At 35.0% G+C, this 16,518-nt stretch overlaps 1 pseudogene; it reads left to right on the top strand.

The window, feature by feature from the left end:
• The window catches only part of LOC140983876 (regulator of nonsense transcripts 1 homolog), a 58,624-nt pseudogene that overhangs the window by 19,253 nt on the left and 22,853 nt on the right, over positions 1-16,518 (top strand).

The raw sequence follows: 16,518 nt of genomic DNA, 5'->3' as shown, positions 1-16,518 counted from the left end.
CCTGAATTTCTTGTGCTTGATACATTTTTTTTATGGATATCCTTGTTTCATCCATGTTCGGGGAATTTGTTTCCTCAATGATCCACGCCGGCTTAATGTTGCCCTCACACGTGCTCATTATGGGATTGTTATCCTAGGAAATCCAAAAGTATTGAGCAAGCAGCCCCTCTGGAACGGCTTTCATTTTGTTCTTAATGTTCTTATGATAAAAAAAATGTTCCTACATTTGTTTATAGCTGCCATAACCACACTGTGGCTCCTTCAGCATGGCCACATTTTGGTTAGTTTGGTGTTTTTCTCTCAAAGTTTTAGCTTGGAGTTATCTCCTGGAATATATTTTACTTTTCTCAGTCTGAAAGTTAGGTTTATCAGGAACATGAATGCTTGGTTGAAGGACCACTGAATAATTTAATGCAGAGCATGGTTCAATTTCAGAGGCAGGGATATTATAACTATGGAAAAATATGAAATTTAATGCTCGCCATTTGTGTTTTTGGACTCCTTCACATGGTTGATGTGGACATGTACAGATATACAATGATCATCGACTTTTCTATGGCGTTGGACCAGGCGGCGTCCCCAATGATACTTTTCGATCTGTTGCCTCTAGCCCCGGTGCTGATAGGAGGGGTGCTCGCTCTAGGGGTATGTTGTTTCGGTTGGTAAAGTGAATTTTCTATCTGAATTTGTTTTTTTGAATGCTTTTCTCTAGAACTCCCAATAAAAGTTTGAGCTTTCAAACAGCATGCTTCAACTGTTCTAATTGATGACAACATATAAATGAAAAGACATGTATCTTCTTAAAATTGGAGTTCATAAAAGTTTTTTCTCCATGCAGGTCCTTATGTGCCGCCCGCACCGCCTAATGGTGCTCATAAACCTGGTGTTCACCTTCCTGGTTATGCAATGCCACGAGTTCCTCTCTCTCCATACCACAGAGGGCCTCCTTCCCAGCCTTATGCCATTCCTACCCGTGGTGCTGTACATGGACCTGTTGGAGCTGTTCCTCAAATGCCACAACCTGTAAGTCGTGCATTTGGTGGTGGGCGTGGGAGCATCAGTGATCCTATTGGTAGCCATCTTCCACATCAGCCGGTTGCGCAACCCCCCATTGGAAGTATTGCATCTAACTACAATTTCCCATCTATGGAGAATGCCAGCAGCCAGCCAAATGCTGGTGGATTATTATTTCAACCAGAATATGTTACTAATGTTAGTGTTGTTTCCAACTTTATTCATCTCTCTCCTGTGGAGAAAAAATGTGTCTGTTATTATTTCTTGTTTTCTACTATTTGGATTGATGAAACTCAAGAGAATTTTCTTTTTGCACACTATAGGTGAAAGGTCAAGGACCAAGCCAAACATTTAGCGACCGATTCTCAATGGGTGGCATGTCTCAGGTAGTTTCTTAAACGGGACTTTGTTGATTATGTGATTTTTTTATGATTTTGTTTTATTTATTGGTGGAGTATGATGCAGGATTTCTTAGGTGATGATTTTAAAAGCCAGGGATCTCATGTTCCATATACTGAATGCTCCACTCAGGTATACATTTCTTTGTATGGTGGTTTTCATCAACACTCATTTATGTATATTTGCTTTAATTACTTGCCTATAGTACTTTTTTGGTGATTTTCATCTCCTGATTACTTTTATTGTTACGCTGATTACCATTTTGCATTGATCTATTTTGCTGTGTAGGAAACTCAGGGTGGATATGGGGTTGACTATATTACACAGGGTGCTCAAGGTGGATTTCCTGGGAGTTTCTTAAACCTGAATTCTCATGCTGGATATGGTCGTTTTGCAACAGGAAATGACTTCATGTCTCAGGTTAGAGTTAAAATTATGTAGATTTTCTCTGGTTTACGTTGCCTTGAGTTTTCTAAATATGTTACTCCTTAACTCGAAGTTCCAAGTTATTCTCCTAAACTGATCCAGTATAAATGTAAAATTGGATCAATTTCATTTTACCTCTTAAACTATTGCTAATACTTATCCTCTTATTTATTTTATTAATTTACATCCTTCAGCTATACATATTACCCGCTTGACCCCCTTTAATTATCAAGTGCGTAATTTTGTAATCTCGATGAAGCGTCCTTACTCTAACCACTATTAAATAGACTAATAAGCATGCATAATTTAACTTGATAATAATAATTAAACGGAAATCAAATAACTTAATCATCTTATAGCCTAAACGAACAAGAACAATAATATCAGTTTAAAACATTAATACAACCATATTGAAATCTTAACTCTGTATGAGAATACGAGAAACCTAATAAAACCTCCACTGGATTACAACCGAAAACCTAACTGCTTTAGCCACTGCCTTGGTCATCCGAACCATACAACCTAAGACCTTTCCCGTGGAATGTCCAAGATGAAAACAAGTAGTGAGCGATAATCGCCCAATACAAAAATGTACGAGTATACAAACCGCTATGATGCATGCGAAATACAATATGCTCGGATATCAAAGATCAAGTCTAGAATCTCATGCTCAGTCTAGAGTGTGTAGTTTCTGATATGTCATAGGTATGTTTTTGCTCCCACACTCATCATCAAGAGTCAAGACGTGGACCTATAATGTCCAGAGTCATCAGATCCCGTGTGTCTCGTCGGACATTGTATCTTTCAATACCCAACCGTCCACAATACAAATCAGGGTCGAACGTCCTAAACAAACGAGGTATATCTCAAAAAATATCATGCCCAACGTGATATGTCTTGTAGAATATGTCAAAACAGTAAAACTCGTATAATGCAAAAGATAAATATGTAGCATATAAGTGTGTATACTCTGCTTGAATATCTCAGGCAATACATCACGTACATCACTAAAACAATTTGATAGAAAGTTTACTCGTCTGAACGTTGACAATACGAACATACTGAAATCACAATCATGCTAGGTTCGGAATTACTAAACATGCTTCAAACTTTATCTTCATGATTTCTTAAATCATTGTTTAGGGTTTCAGGATTATACATGCGTCCGTTGGCAGCTCACTGATGACGTCTCTATCAGAGTGTACCGGGTAACTGATCCTTCTTCGAGTCGACACTAGCTCCGAAGCTTTCGACACTAAACTGCTCAAGAATTTGGCTAAAAACCTAATATATATGACTATAATTCAAGAGAGAGAAGCTGAGGGAAATCAGTGTAGCAAATAAATGAAATCAGCTTCAATTTATAGAGCATTCGGACTAGTTCAACAAATCCGAACTAAATCTTATCTGCCATGTGTCATGATCTCATTCGTCTAGTTGGATTTCTCGGGATAAGGTAATCTGGAGTAGATTGGAATGTCGATTTTAAATTTGGTGGATTCCAACATGGCGATCCTCAATTATTCACTTCTTTAATAATGCTTAATTGACAACTCTTTAATAATATATTAATTAGTAATTCATTTAATTAAGGATTTGGGTCTTGAAGTACAAATACAATTGAATAAAATACAAATCATGATTCACGATCACAAATATATAACTCAAAACTGTTTTTTATTCCCACATCGCCTTTGCGGTACCTCTGCATTGCCATTGCAGTATAATAAATGGGATGGTTTTGTTTATGAGCTTCGCTTTCCTACCCAGAATCAAGAGTGGTTGCTCGACATAAGTCTAAGTTTTTTTCAAGTTAAATATTTGTTGGGTCAAGAACGTACAATTTTATGCTACATACCTTCGTAGCAACGATAAATGAAAGACATTGTGAATGCTGTACAGATGTGACGGTAAAGCCAATTGATACGCCAAATTTACAACACATTCCAAGATCTTGAAAGGTTCGATGAAGCTCTGGGATAACTTTCCCTTAAGTCCAAATCTCATCACCCTGCGGAATGATGAAACTTTAAGGAATACATTTTCCTCTGGTTGAAACTGTAAGGGTCTACGCTTGGTATTCCCATAACTCCCTTGAAGATCTTGTGTAGTTTTAATTTTCTTTTTGATCAGTGCCACTTGGTCAATCGCTTGTTGCACTAAATCATGCTTGGAAAAGACTATAACTCCTTTGAGTTGATCGAAAAGATCGTCAATCATTGGAAGATGATATTTGTTCTTGATTGTGATCTTATTGATTTCTCTGTAATTGATACACATTCTCATATTTTTATCTTTCTTCTTTACAAATAAGACTAGATCTCAACAAGGAGAGGTAATTGGTTTGATTTGTTTCTTGTCTAGCAACTCTTGGAGTTGTTCTTTTAGCTCATTGAGTTATGCTGGAGCCATTCGGTAGAGTGTCTTTGATATTGGTGCAGCACTTGTTACCAAGTTAATCTCGAATTCTATCTCGCAGTCCATGGTCATTCCATTTAATTCTTCGGAAAAGACATCCGGAAATTTTTGTACTAGTGGAATATCTTCTAGCTTGAGCTCGACTCTTTTAACTTCATTTACCATTGCTAGGTAGCCTTTTTCAACTGACTTAGTGGCTTTCCAGGTTTGGGAAGCAGAAAGAAAGGATTTTCGTTCGTGCCCAACTTTACACTGCTTCGATCTTGCTAGGATCCATCGATATTCCATCTTTAGATATGACATGTCCCCAGAAGACAACTCTGTCGAGCCAAAACTCGCACCGACTCGTTTGAAGTCGGATCGTCATAGACATGATCTCGATAAAAAATCTCCTGGTTCAAATCATTCAGAAAATGAGAATATTTTGTTGCAGAATTCTCACTGATGTGAGGAGCATACGGCAAGAGATCCGTAAAACGCTTCTTTGTATTCTTTAATGCTCGAATCTCCTTGCTTAATGACCAACAGTTCCATATCCTTCGCCTGACGAAGAGCTGGCATGAAGTGATGATTGATGAAGGCTTGGCGGAAACGTTCCCAACGAATCTACTCATGCTACCGAACTAGAATAATAGAAATGGATTTCCACTATTTCTGAGATTTTCCTTGGATCATGAAATCGGCTATCTCCATCTTCTCATCCTCGTCATAGTGCAGCACTCGAAAACATTGTTCCATGATATCGACCCAAGCATCAGCAAAATCAGCATTCTCATGTCCTGTAAACGGTGGAGGTATAATCTTCATGAAATTCTTAATGTTGATGCAGTTCCCACGTCTCTTTTCATCATGGTCTCAGTGATGCATTGCGTCACGATCTCTACGACGATGTTTTCAGCATGCCTCATCGTCGCCCAAACTGTCATGTCCCACACTTTCACGACTACTTCCATTTCCCGACATCTGAAAGGAAACCAAAATCAACCTCAAAATACTCGAAACAAAATTACTAATTTACCAAAAATCTTTTCATGCTCTGATACTCCTAAATGTAGCGCTATTACCCGAGCCGCTACTAAACATACTAATAAACATGCATGATTAAACTTAATCAACAATTAAACAGCGGAAACAAAATCAATTAATATCTTCAACCCAAACCAAAACAAAATAATATTCTCAGTCTTAAACGTTGATAAAACCATATCGAAATCATAATCCTGCTCGAGAAATACGATAAACCAAATAAAACTTCCACTAGCTGACCACCGAAACCCAACTTTTGTAGCCACAGCCTTGGCCGTTCGAACTTAAAACCAGCCCCGTGGAATAAGGTGTTTGAGATGAAAAAAAAGACGTAAGCGAAAATAACCCTATACGAGAATGTACGAGTATACAAACTGATATGATACATGTGAAATGCAAAATGCTCGGATATCAAAGATCGAGTCAAGAATCTCATGCTACGTCTAGAGACGCCTGAATGTGTGGTCTTTGGTTCCCTTACTCATCATCAAGACGTAGGCCTACAATGTCCAAAGGATCATTATAGCGTCCTTACTCGAGCCACTACTACTAAACAAACTAATAAACATACATAGTTAAACTTGATAACAACAATTAAAAACCTAATAACTTAATCATCTTACAGCACAAACAAAAACAAAACAATAATCTTAGTATTTAACGTTGATATAACCATATTGAATTAATAATCCTGCAAGAAGAATACGAGAAAAAAATAAAAATCTCCACTGGATCACCACCGAAAACCCAATTGCTCTAGCCATTGCCCTGGCTGTACGAACCGTCTAACCTAAGACTTGCCCCGTGGAATGAGTGTCCGAGATGAAAACAAATACGTGGGTGATAATCTTCTAATATGAGAATGTACGAATACATAAACTTATATGATGCATGCAAAATGCAATATACTCAGATATGAAGGATCAAATCTAGAATCTCATGCTCAGTATTGAGGCGTATAAAGGTGTGGTATCTGATCTACCATAGACATGTTTTGGCTCCCACACTCATAGTCAAGACATGGAGGTGTCCAGTGTAATTACCTTGTCGTCTACAATACCTAACAGGGCTGAGCAGCCCAAACAAACGAGATATATATATCTCAAAGATATCAGGCCCAACGTGATATGTCATGCATAATTGGTCAAAACAGTAAAAGATGTATCATAGAACATATAAATATGCAACATATAAGTATGTATACTACGTTTGGTTATCTTAGTCATTACATTACGTACCTCACTAAAACAATCCGACAGAAAGTTTACTCGTTTGAACCTAGACAATATCAAGTATGTATACTACGTTTGGTTATCTTAGTCATGCATAATTGGTCAAAACAGTAAAAGATGTCATGCATAATTGGTCAAAACAGTAAAAGATGTATCATAAAACAACATATAAGTATGTATACTACGTTTGGTTATCTTAGTCATTGTCTTCATTACGTGTTTTTGTACTGCCTCATTAAAAACCTTACTAGGAAAAACCCATTTGGATAAAAACCATAGTAAGGGAAAAAGAGTGCAGTCACGTAAACTCCCCCTCATGTTGATACGAACAATTCTTCACAAATTTCGTAGATTGCGCATCCCAATATTATATATGTGCTTTCTGAATATTGTCGTAGGAAGTGCCTTTGTGAGGAGATCTGATGAGTTTTCACTTGATTGAATGTGACGAACATCAATACATTTATTCTTCTCAAGCTCTTTGGTGAATGCGAAGAACTTAGGAGGAATATGTTTAGTTCTGTCGCTTTTTATGTATCCTTCTTTCATTTGAGCAACACATGCAGCATTATCTTCATATAGTATCACAGGCTTCTCGTCGAATCATAATCCGCATGAGATTTGGATATGTTGGGTCATTGATTTTAACCACACACATTCACGGCTTGCTTCATGTAGTGCAATAATCTCGACATGATTTGATGAAGTTGTTACGAGCGTTTGTTTCTGTGAACGCCAAGAAATTGCAGTGCCTCCACGAGGAAATACATATCCAGTTTGGGAACGTGCCTCGTGTGGATCAGATAAGTATCCAGTATCAGCATAACCAATTATACTTGGAGTGGCATCTTTTGAATACAAAAGTCCCAAGTCTGTCGTTCCTCGTAGATAACGGAATATATGTTTAATTCTGTTTCAGTGTCTCTTTGTTGAAGATGTGCTAAATCTTGCCAATAAATTTACAGCAGAAGATATATCATGCCTTGTACAATTTGTAAGATACATAAGGGCACCGATAGCACTTAGATATGGTACTTCTGGACCAAGAATATCTTCATCATCTTCACATGGACGGAATGGATCCTTTTCTATGTTTAATGATCTAACAACCATTGGAGTACTTAAAGGATTTGATTTATCCATATTAAAACGTTTAAGGATCTTTTCTGTATAATTTTTTTTGTGAACAAATATTTCACATTCTTTTTGTTCAATTTGTAAACCCAGACAATACTTGGTTTTTCCAAGATCCTTCATTTCAAATTTTTCCTTCAAGTATGACAAAACGTCATGAATTTCATTATTCGTTCCAATGATGTTTAAATCGTCAATATATACAGCAATAATTACGCATCCGGATGTTGTTTTCTTAATAGAAACACAAGGGCATATTGAATTATTTACATATCCATTTTTCATCAAGTGATCACTTAGCCGATTATACCACATTCGGCCGGATTGCTTTAACCCATATAATGATCTTTGTAATTTCACAGAATAACATTATCTGGTTTTGAACTTTGTGCTTCAGGCATCTTAAATCCTTCAGGGATTTTCATAAATATATATTACTATCAAGTGATCCATATAAGTAAGTTGTAACAACATCAATAAAGCGTATTTTTAAATTTTCAGATACTGCCAGGCTAATCAAATACCGAAACGTAATTGCATCCATCACGGGAGAATACGTTTCTTCATAATCAATTTCAGGCCTTTGAGAAACACCTTGTGCAACAAGTCGAGCTTTATACCTTACAATTTCATTTTTCTCATTTCGCTTTCGAATAAAAACTCATTTGTATCCAACAGGTTTTACATCTTCAGGTGTAAGGACTATAGGTCCAAAAACATTACGTTTATTTAGCGAATCCAATTCAACCTGGATGGCATCTTTCCATTTTATCCAATCCTACCGATTTTTACATTCACCAAAAGATTTTGGTTCATGATCTTCATTATCATTTATGATGTCGATTGCCACATTATAAGAAAATATATCATCAATTTCTTCTATATCTTTTCGGTTCCATATTTTTCCAGTATTTATATAATTGATAGATATTTCATGATTCTCGTCAGTTTGTGGTTCTGACAAAACATTTTCATCATCATGTGTTTATTCAGGAACAACATTCTCTATTTTGTGATCATCATGTGTTTCTTCAGGAACATCATTCTCTATTTTGTGATTATTGTGTTTCTCTATGAATTTTCTTTTTCAAGGATTTTTATCCTTGGAACCGACTGGCCTTCCACGCTTTAGGCGTTTTACGACATCATGACTTTGTTCAATTTGTTTCTTTGGAATTTAAATTCGAGCAGGAGCATTTACAGCATGTATATATGATTTAGTTACCCTTTTTGCATCTGTAAATGCATCTGGTATTTGATTTGTTATTCTTTGCAAGTGCACAATATGCTGTACATCTTTTTCACATTGTTATGTTCTTGGATCCAGATGTAATAATGATGATACATATCATGTAATTTTCTTTTCGATATGTTTTTTGTCTCCCCCTAACATTGGGAAGATTTCCTCATTAAAATGACAATCAGCAAAACGGGCTGTGAACACGTCGTCTGTCTGAGGTTCAAGATATCGAATGATTGATGGACTATCATAACCGATAAAAATTCCAATCTTTCTTTGAGGTCCCATTTTCTTTCGTTGCAGTGGTGCAATAGGCACATACACCATACATCCAAAAATTCTCAGATGAGAAATTTCTGGTTCTTTACCAAATGCAAGCTGCAATGGGGAGTATTTATGATATGCACTTGGTCTAATACGAATTAATGCAGCGGCATGTAAAATTACATGTCCTCATATAGAAATAGGAAGCTTTGTTTTCATAATCATTGGTCTAGCAATCATTTGCAAACGTTTAATCAATGATTCAGCCAATCTATTCTGTGTATGTACATGAGCAACAGGATGCTCAACAAAGATTCCCATAGACATACAATAATCATTGAAAGTATGGGAAGTAAATTCACCAGCATTATCAAGTCTAATTTTCTTGATTCTATAATCGAGAAATTGATTCCTCAATTTTATTATTTGAGCAAGTTATCTTGCAAATGCAACATTTCGAGTTGACAATAAACATACATGTGACCATCTGCTGGAGGCATCAATCAATACCATAAAGTATCTGAATGGTCCACATGGTGGATGAATTGGTCCACAAATATCACCCTGAATACATTCAAGAAACATTGGTGATTCAGTTTGGATTTTGGCTGGTGATGGTCTTATAATAAGTTTTCAAGAGAACATGCTTCACATTGAAACTTATTATTTCGAAAGATCTTCTGGTCTTTCAGCGGATGACCATGTGTATTTTCTATAATTCTTCGCATCATTGTTGAACCAAGATATCCTAATCGATCATGCTAATTGGTTAATATTGAAGAATTATCAACTACCATGTTTGATTCAATGAGACTTATATGTGTATAATGCAATTCAGTAGGGAGCATTGGTAGTTTTTAAATCACATATTTCTTTTCTGATTTATATGTGGTAAGACACATATATTTCTCATTCCCTTCATTCATTTTTTGAGTATCATATCCATGGGTATATATATCATTAAAACTCAACAAATTTCTTTTCGATTGTGGTGAATACAAAGCATCATTGATCAAAAATTTTGTACCATTAGGTAACAAAAATTGTGCTTTACTACATACTTTAATCAAGTCTACAGGGCCTGATATTGTATTTACCATTGTTTTTCTTTTTTTTAATTCAAAAAAATATGCAATGAAATAAAATTACTGACAATAAAATACAATACAATACATATTTAAAAATATAACACACTATAAAACATTATCATACAAGTACATGGAAAAATAAAATATTTTACATATTTATTCCACCAGCAAATTGATCATTATCTGAGAAATCAATCAGAAAATCTCCAGCATCATAATGAGTTGAACCACTCAAAGGTTCACTGTGTTCAGTAAAGTTGGTTTCCTTTTCTTTCCCTTTTATTGATTCTTTATAAAGTTTACAAAGGTGCTCAGGGGCTCGACAAATACGGGACAATGTACTGGAGTACTACATCTGAAACAAGAACTTTCAAATCTTTTTGAGTGATTCTCATTAACACTCATATTCTCTTAATGCCTTTTCGGTGGAAGGTTTGGGACGCTATTTTGAGATGAGTTATAGAAATAACTATCTCGATTATTTTCAAAACCACAGCCGCGTCCACGACCACGACCGCTTCCACGTCCACGACCTCGACCAAAACCTTGCCTTTGAATCTGAATTTGGTTTCCAGGTTTAAATTCATTTTTACTTACAACATTTACTTCTGGAAATGCTGTTGATCCAGTGGGTGGGGACTGATGATTTCTCATTAATAGCTCGTTGTTCTTTTCCGCCACCAGAAGACAGGCGATTAATTCAGAATATCTCGCAAATCCACGCACTCTATATTGTTGCTGTAGAGTTATATTTGATGCATGAAACGTGAAAAATGTTTTTTCAAGCATTTCTGATTCTGTAACCTCATGTCCACAAAATTTTAATTGCGAGATTATTCGATACATAGCCGAATTGTAATCACTTACTTTCTTAAAATCTTGGAATCTCAACGTATTCCATTCATCACGAGCGGTCGGAAGTTTAACTTCCCTTATATGTTCGAATCTTTCTTTTAATTCCTTCCACAAAACCATGGGATCTTTTTCATTCAGATATTCACATTTTAATCCGTCGTCGAGATGTCGGCGCAAAAATATCATGGCTCTTGCCTTTTCTTGTGACGTGCATATGCCATTTTCTTTTATGGTCTCATTTAGACCTAATGACTCAAGATGCATTTCTACATCGAGAGTCTATGGCATATAATTTTTTCCCGTAATGTCGAGTGCAACAAATTCGAGCTTTGTCAAGTTTGACATGGTGGTACTAAAAAAAATTATGATGCATTTTATTAGTTAATGAATATTGCAATACAAAGTAATGGTTAAACAACAAATACAAGTATTCGTAAAAATAAAGAAAACACATGAGGAGGATATTCTCCGATAAATACAAGACTCGTGAGTATGATAACCAAAATAATTAAAAATAACATTGAGANCTTACCGGGAGTGTGGGATGTCGTCTTAACATCCTCCCAGGATTTATAACAAGTTTTTGAAAAATTTATTTTATTATAACATTATATTATATATTAATTATATACACAATAAACAAATAAACAGTAAAATAAATATTATTACTTTTGTTACCTTTTTCTTCTGTTTTGGAGCTTGGAAAAATATGGAGAACTTTTAGAGCTTCGTGCTGATAACGTGTTGTGAAAAAGTAAAAATTTATGGTAAAAAGTAAAAATCTCAAACTCTCAAAATTATCACACTACACACTTTATAATATTTTTCTCTCAACTCAATTGTGATTTTCTTCACAAATGAGAGATCTATTTATAGAAAATCTTTACAAATAATCCAAAAATAAAATCATCATTACCTACATCATCACACACTAATTTTCAATATTTACAACTCTTATTTTCAACATTCAAATATTCAACATTCAAATATTCAACATACACATTTTAAATATTAATTTTTAACAGATAGCATATATAATTGAAGTGGGTTAAGTGAGGCATTTAATAGTGAGAAGGTTAAGTGAGCATTGGTCAAAGGTGAAGGGGGGCAATGAAATTTACCCTTTAAGATATGAAAGGTCTCTGAGAGCGAGCTTAATTAACTCGGGACTAAAACACATTTAAATTACTACGCATTAAGTGGTCAAAATCATTTTTATTGTCCTTTTTTTTCAGTGATGAAAAAAATGCAATCTTTTGTCAGAAGAAGTGAATTTGGGAAGGAGTAAGCTAGGGCCTTCCACATTGAAATCACCAATCTGTTATAAAAAAACAGTAGTTATTTATGGATATTGATTTGATATTAGTAACTAAGCTACAATCATTATGTCAGTTTCAAACACCATGGACTATATGTATCATTAAACACTTGAATAGATATGATATTTTTAACATCTGATTGTATGTCGGAGAGGTCGAAGTGCCTGATGTTAAAGTTACGGGATAGAAAATAATGTTTTATAATACTAGTCGTCTAATTTTTTTAGCCAAATTCTTTATACTTAATTTTCATTGTTTTGTGTTCTATTTGCACCAAAATGATGTTAAGCAGAAGCAGATATGACATATGTTTATCTTTTTTTAGTTCATTTAGATTGTAACGAAGTTCAGAGCTACATCTTTTCGTTGAAGGGTAAAAATAATTTCACATTTGAAGTGATATAACAAAAAGGGAATTACATTGAAGGTACATAAGAAATTGGTTGTCCCACATGTGCAACCTTTTAGATTTCTCTGAAATCTTCAACATTCTCTTCAATTTATCATTTTATATGAGTTGATGAAAATAACACCTGCCTTTCCATGAGAACAAAATTGCTATTTAATTGTATTAAATTTTATAGAATGAAGCTACTATGTCTTTGGGTGGTATCAGTACCCTAAGGACGTTTTAGTGATGGTTCCTAAAGCATAAAGGCTGGGGTAAATTTAGATTCTATCAACGGATGTTGCTTTCCTACTCTATGCTTATTAGAATAGTGGGCATGCAATTTTCCCCTTTTTTCTTGTCCTTTGAAGTCCATCACCATAATTCTCCAGGAATACATGACCCATGGTTCACTGGGGCTATTTGCACAGGCTGCGTTTCCCGAACAATCTCAAAATGATTTTTCTCAAAACCGTGGGGGTCCACTTCAGACTGAGGTATTTGTTTATTGATCATTAAATTTATTTATGGAAGTTAAATAATTTAACAGACTGAGGGTTTATATACATGTCCACTAAAACACTTCTGATCATAGCGCAGCATTAAATATTCATTAAAAAAATATTCTGCACTGATGATTTTAGTGAGGGGTTTCAGGAGTTGAATGGATCTATTTGATTCATTTTGGTGATGGAAATGGTACTATTCAAATTTTTACATTAGTCAAACGACTGCTCCCCGCCGTGTCCTGTTGGATCTCGGTTTTCTTGTGCCCAAACGCAGCGGAAGTTTTAAAATATTTATTTTATTTTTACAATCAAAATATATTTGGATATTCGTAAGATTTTAATTAAACATACATAGGATGTTTAAAACTTTTACCTTTGGTGAACAATTTTCACTTGGCTCCAACTACTCCGGTATTAGCGGACGTAGCTCTTGTTGTGAATCCCTACGAACGTTCTTTGATCTCCTAATCCGGTCCACGACTGTAATATGTGTTCTTCTTCTAAAGTGCACTAAAAATTGAGAAGAACTTTTGCGTAGAGATGGAACACGAAGAAGAAATCGACTCAATACAATAAGACAAATTTTTCTTGTTTTTGAGAAGAGATTTTCGAGAGAGCTTTTGGCTGCTCGAGACTTTTTTTCTTTTTGAAACCTTCGGTCATACCCTTTTTGAAGTATGACATATATTTCATTAATTTAATTAACTAATTGTTGTTACTCTTAATTAATCACATTAATTAAGCAACTAGATTTCAACAAATCTATTTGATTCTCAAAAATCTCACAATCCAAATTAGTGGAGGATATGATTTTAGGTCAAAATTTTAAAAAAAAATTCCATGACCTAATTATCATAATTAACATTAATGGGCTTGATTAATTAATTGGGCTAGTCCAACTAGTTTAATTAATTAATCAAAGTCCATTAAGAACTTTAATTATTTAGTATGTTGGACTTGTACTCCTACAAGCCTATTAAACATACTTCCCACTATATTTAATTTAATTTTTAATAAACTCAACTTTTGAGTTTAATAAATTAAATCGATTATAAATTTAACATTTGAATTTAATATTTAAATTATAAATTCAACTCTTTGAATTTATCACCTCCAAAATTTAAATGTTTAATAAACTCAACTTTTGAGTTTAATAAATTAAATTCTCAATTTTATAAATTCAACTCCTTGAATTTATTCTCTCCAAATTTCAACTTCTTGAATTTACTCTCATAAATTCAACTCCTTGAATTTATTTTCTCAAAATTTAGTTATCATAAATTCAACTCCTTTGAATTTACTATATCATGATATAAATCCAACTCCTTGAATTTATTCTCTCAACGAGAACAAATAATCCAATGCTTGTGTGACCTTCAATGGTTCAGGGATACAGCTAGCCGTGGGTTCACATCTCCATGTGATCAAGAATAACATTTATTCTTATTCGGGCTTACCCTAGTTAGCCCCATTCTTTTCATCAACACTTTGATCAAGAATGTCAGAACTCATTTCTGATTGCACCTATCGGATCATGGTAAGAGCGTCTAGTAGCAGCGCCCCATGATCCCCTAGGTATCACTGATAGTGCCTGTAAGAACCAGTCGATTATGATTAACGTACATTACGGTTCCTTCATCTCATATATCCCGATCGAATCTGCAACCATTGGTTCATCGAGGGTTGCATATTAATTCGATAACTATGTGACGCATATAATTGTGGCATCGCGTGTACTATTTGGAAAACTACTTCTCCAACATACATCTCATACTCTGGCAAGAGATTCCATGTACTATTATTAATTCAGATCACATAGGATATCCACACCCGTAGGTGAGCGGTGAATCCCCGACTACAATGCACTGGCTCCTATATGTGTCGCAACTATACCCAACCTCGCCACCTGATGATTCTCCTGGAGCCGGTAAACGAGTCAAAGCACAGCCCTAGCATATAGAGCCTCAGTGTTGTCCCGGGTCATAAGAACTAATGGTGTACAATCATAACCACAGACTTATCCTCTCGATGAATGATAACCACTTGGAAAGGCCGAGGGAGAGTTGTTCGGTATAATCATCATATGACTACCCATCTGCATGTTTGGACATCTCCATGCCCTTACCAAGAAACGCAGTACACAACATCACAGATGCTAGTTTCGAGCTCAAGTGACCTTTATCCCTGTTTTTGAAAAGGATCGATTTTAGGTGTTCGAATTCGCAACGGAAGCTCAAGAATGTTTTCTAAACATGAAAACCGAAATTTTATGGAAAATCTTGAAAAATTCGAACACCAAGTACTAGTGTGAAACATATACAAAAACACAAACTATGACATCATAGGGTGTTTAGAAGTTTTACCAATCAACCTCTTGAGGTTGATGATGGCTCCAACTAAAGTGTAAACACTTTAGCTCTTGTTTGGCAAGAAAAATCTACAAGCTTCCTCCTACCTTCAAAATCAAGCCCACCACCAACTAGGTAGATCCTCTCATATTTTGCACTAGAAAAATATGAGGATTTTTCTTTGAGAAGATATTTGTTTCTCCAACAATTGAAGAACAAAATGAGAGAAAAATTGAGAGTGAATTTTCGGCCAACTTAGGTGTAATGGGAAAGTGAAGTGTGTTGTCTAGGTTGTGGGAAAAGTGAAAAAGTAGTCTTGCATGCCATGCAATATTTTAATCAAAAGTAATCCACATATATTCATCTCCCAAGCATGCAAAATCTAGTAGGCTTGTAACATTTACAAAGGGCCCATGAACTTTTAATTTAATTGTCTCAAACACATTTGAGCCCAATTAGACTTTACTTGATTTTACTCAAGCCCACTAGTTAAATAATTATTTCCAATTGGGCTCTACAAGGCCCAATGTTATTTAATTAATTCAACACTTGAATTAATTTAATTATTTGGACTCTACTAGGCCCACTAGTGTTTAATTAATTCAACACTTGAATTCATTTAATTTTGTCAATAATAATGTTTATGAAAATCACAATTTTCAAATATATTATTCACTTGGCCTACTTTTAATTTAGGAACACATTCATAAATTAAAAATTACATTTCTCTCATAGAAGTCTTACTTCTATTTTTCTTTACGCTTATAAACTCATTTATAAGCCGTTCAACACATTGAACTATTTTAACTTCTCAACGGGATCTAGAAAGCTAGCACTTGTGTGGCCCTCAATGGTTCA

This window comes from Primulina huaijiensis, chromosome 9, assembly GCF_012295235.1.
Source record: "Primulina huaijiensis isolate GDHJ02 chromosome 9, ASM1229523v2, whole genome shotgun sequence".
Taxonomy (NCBI): domain Eukaryota; kingdom Viridiplantae; phylum Streptophyta; class Magnoliopsida; order Lamiales; family Gesneriaceae; genus Primulina; species Primulina huaijiensis.
The sequence above is the reverse complement of the archived record's forward strand: the minus strand, read 5'-3'. Positions and strand labels throughout refer to the sequence as shown.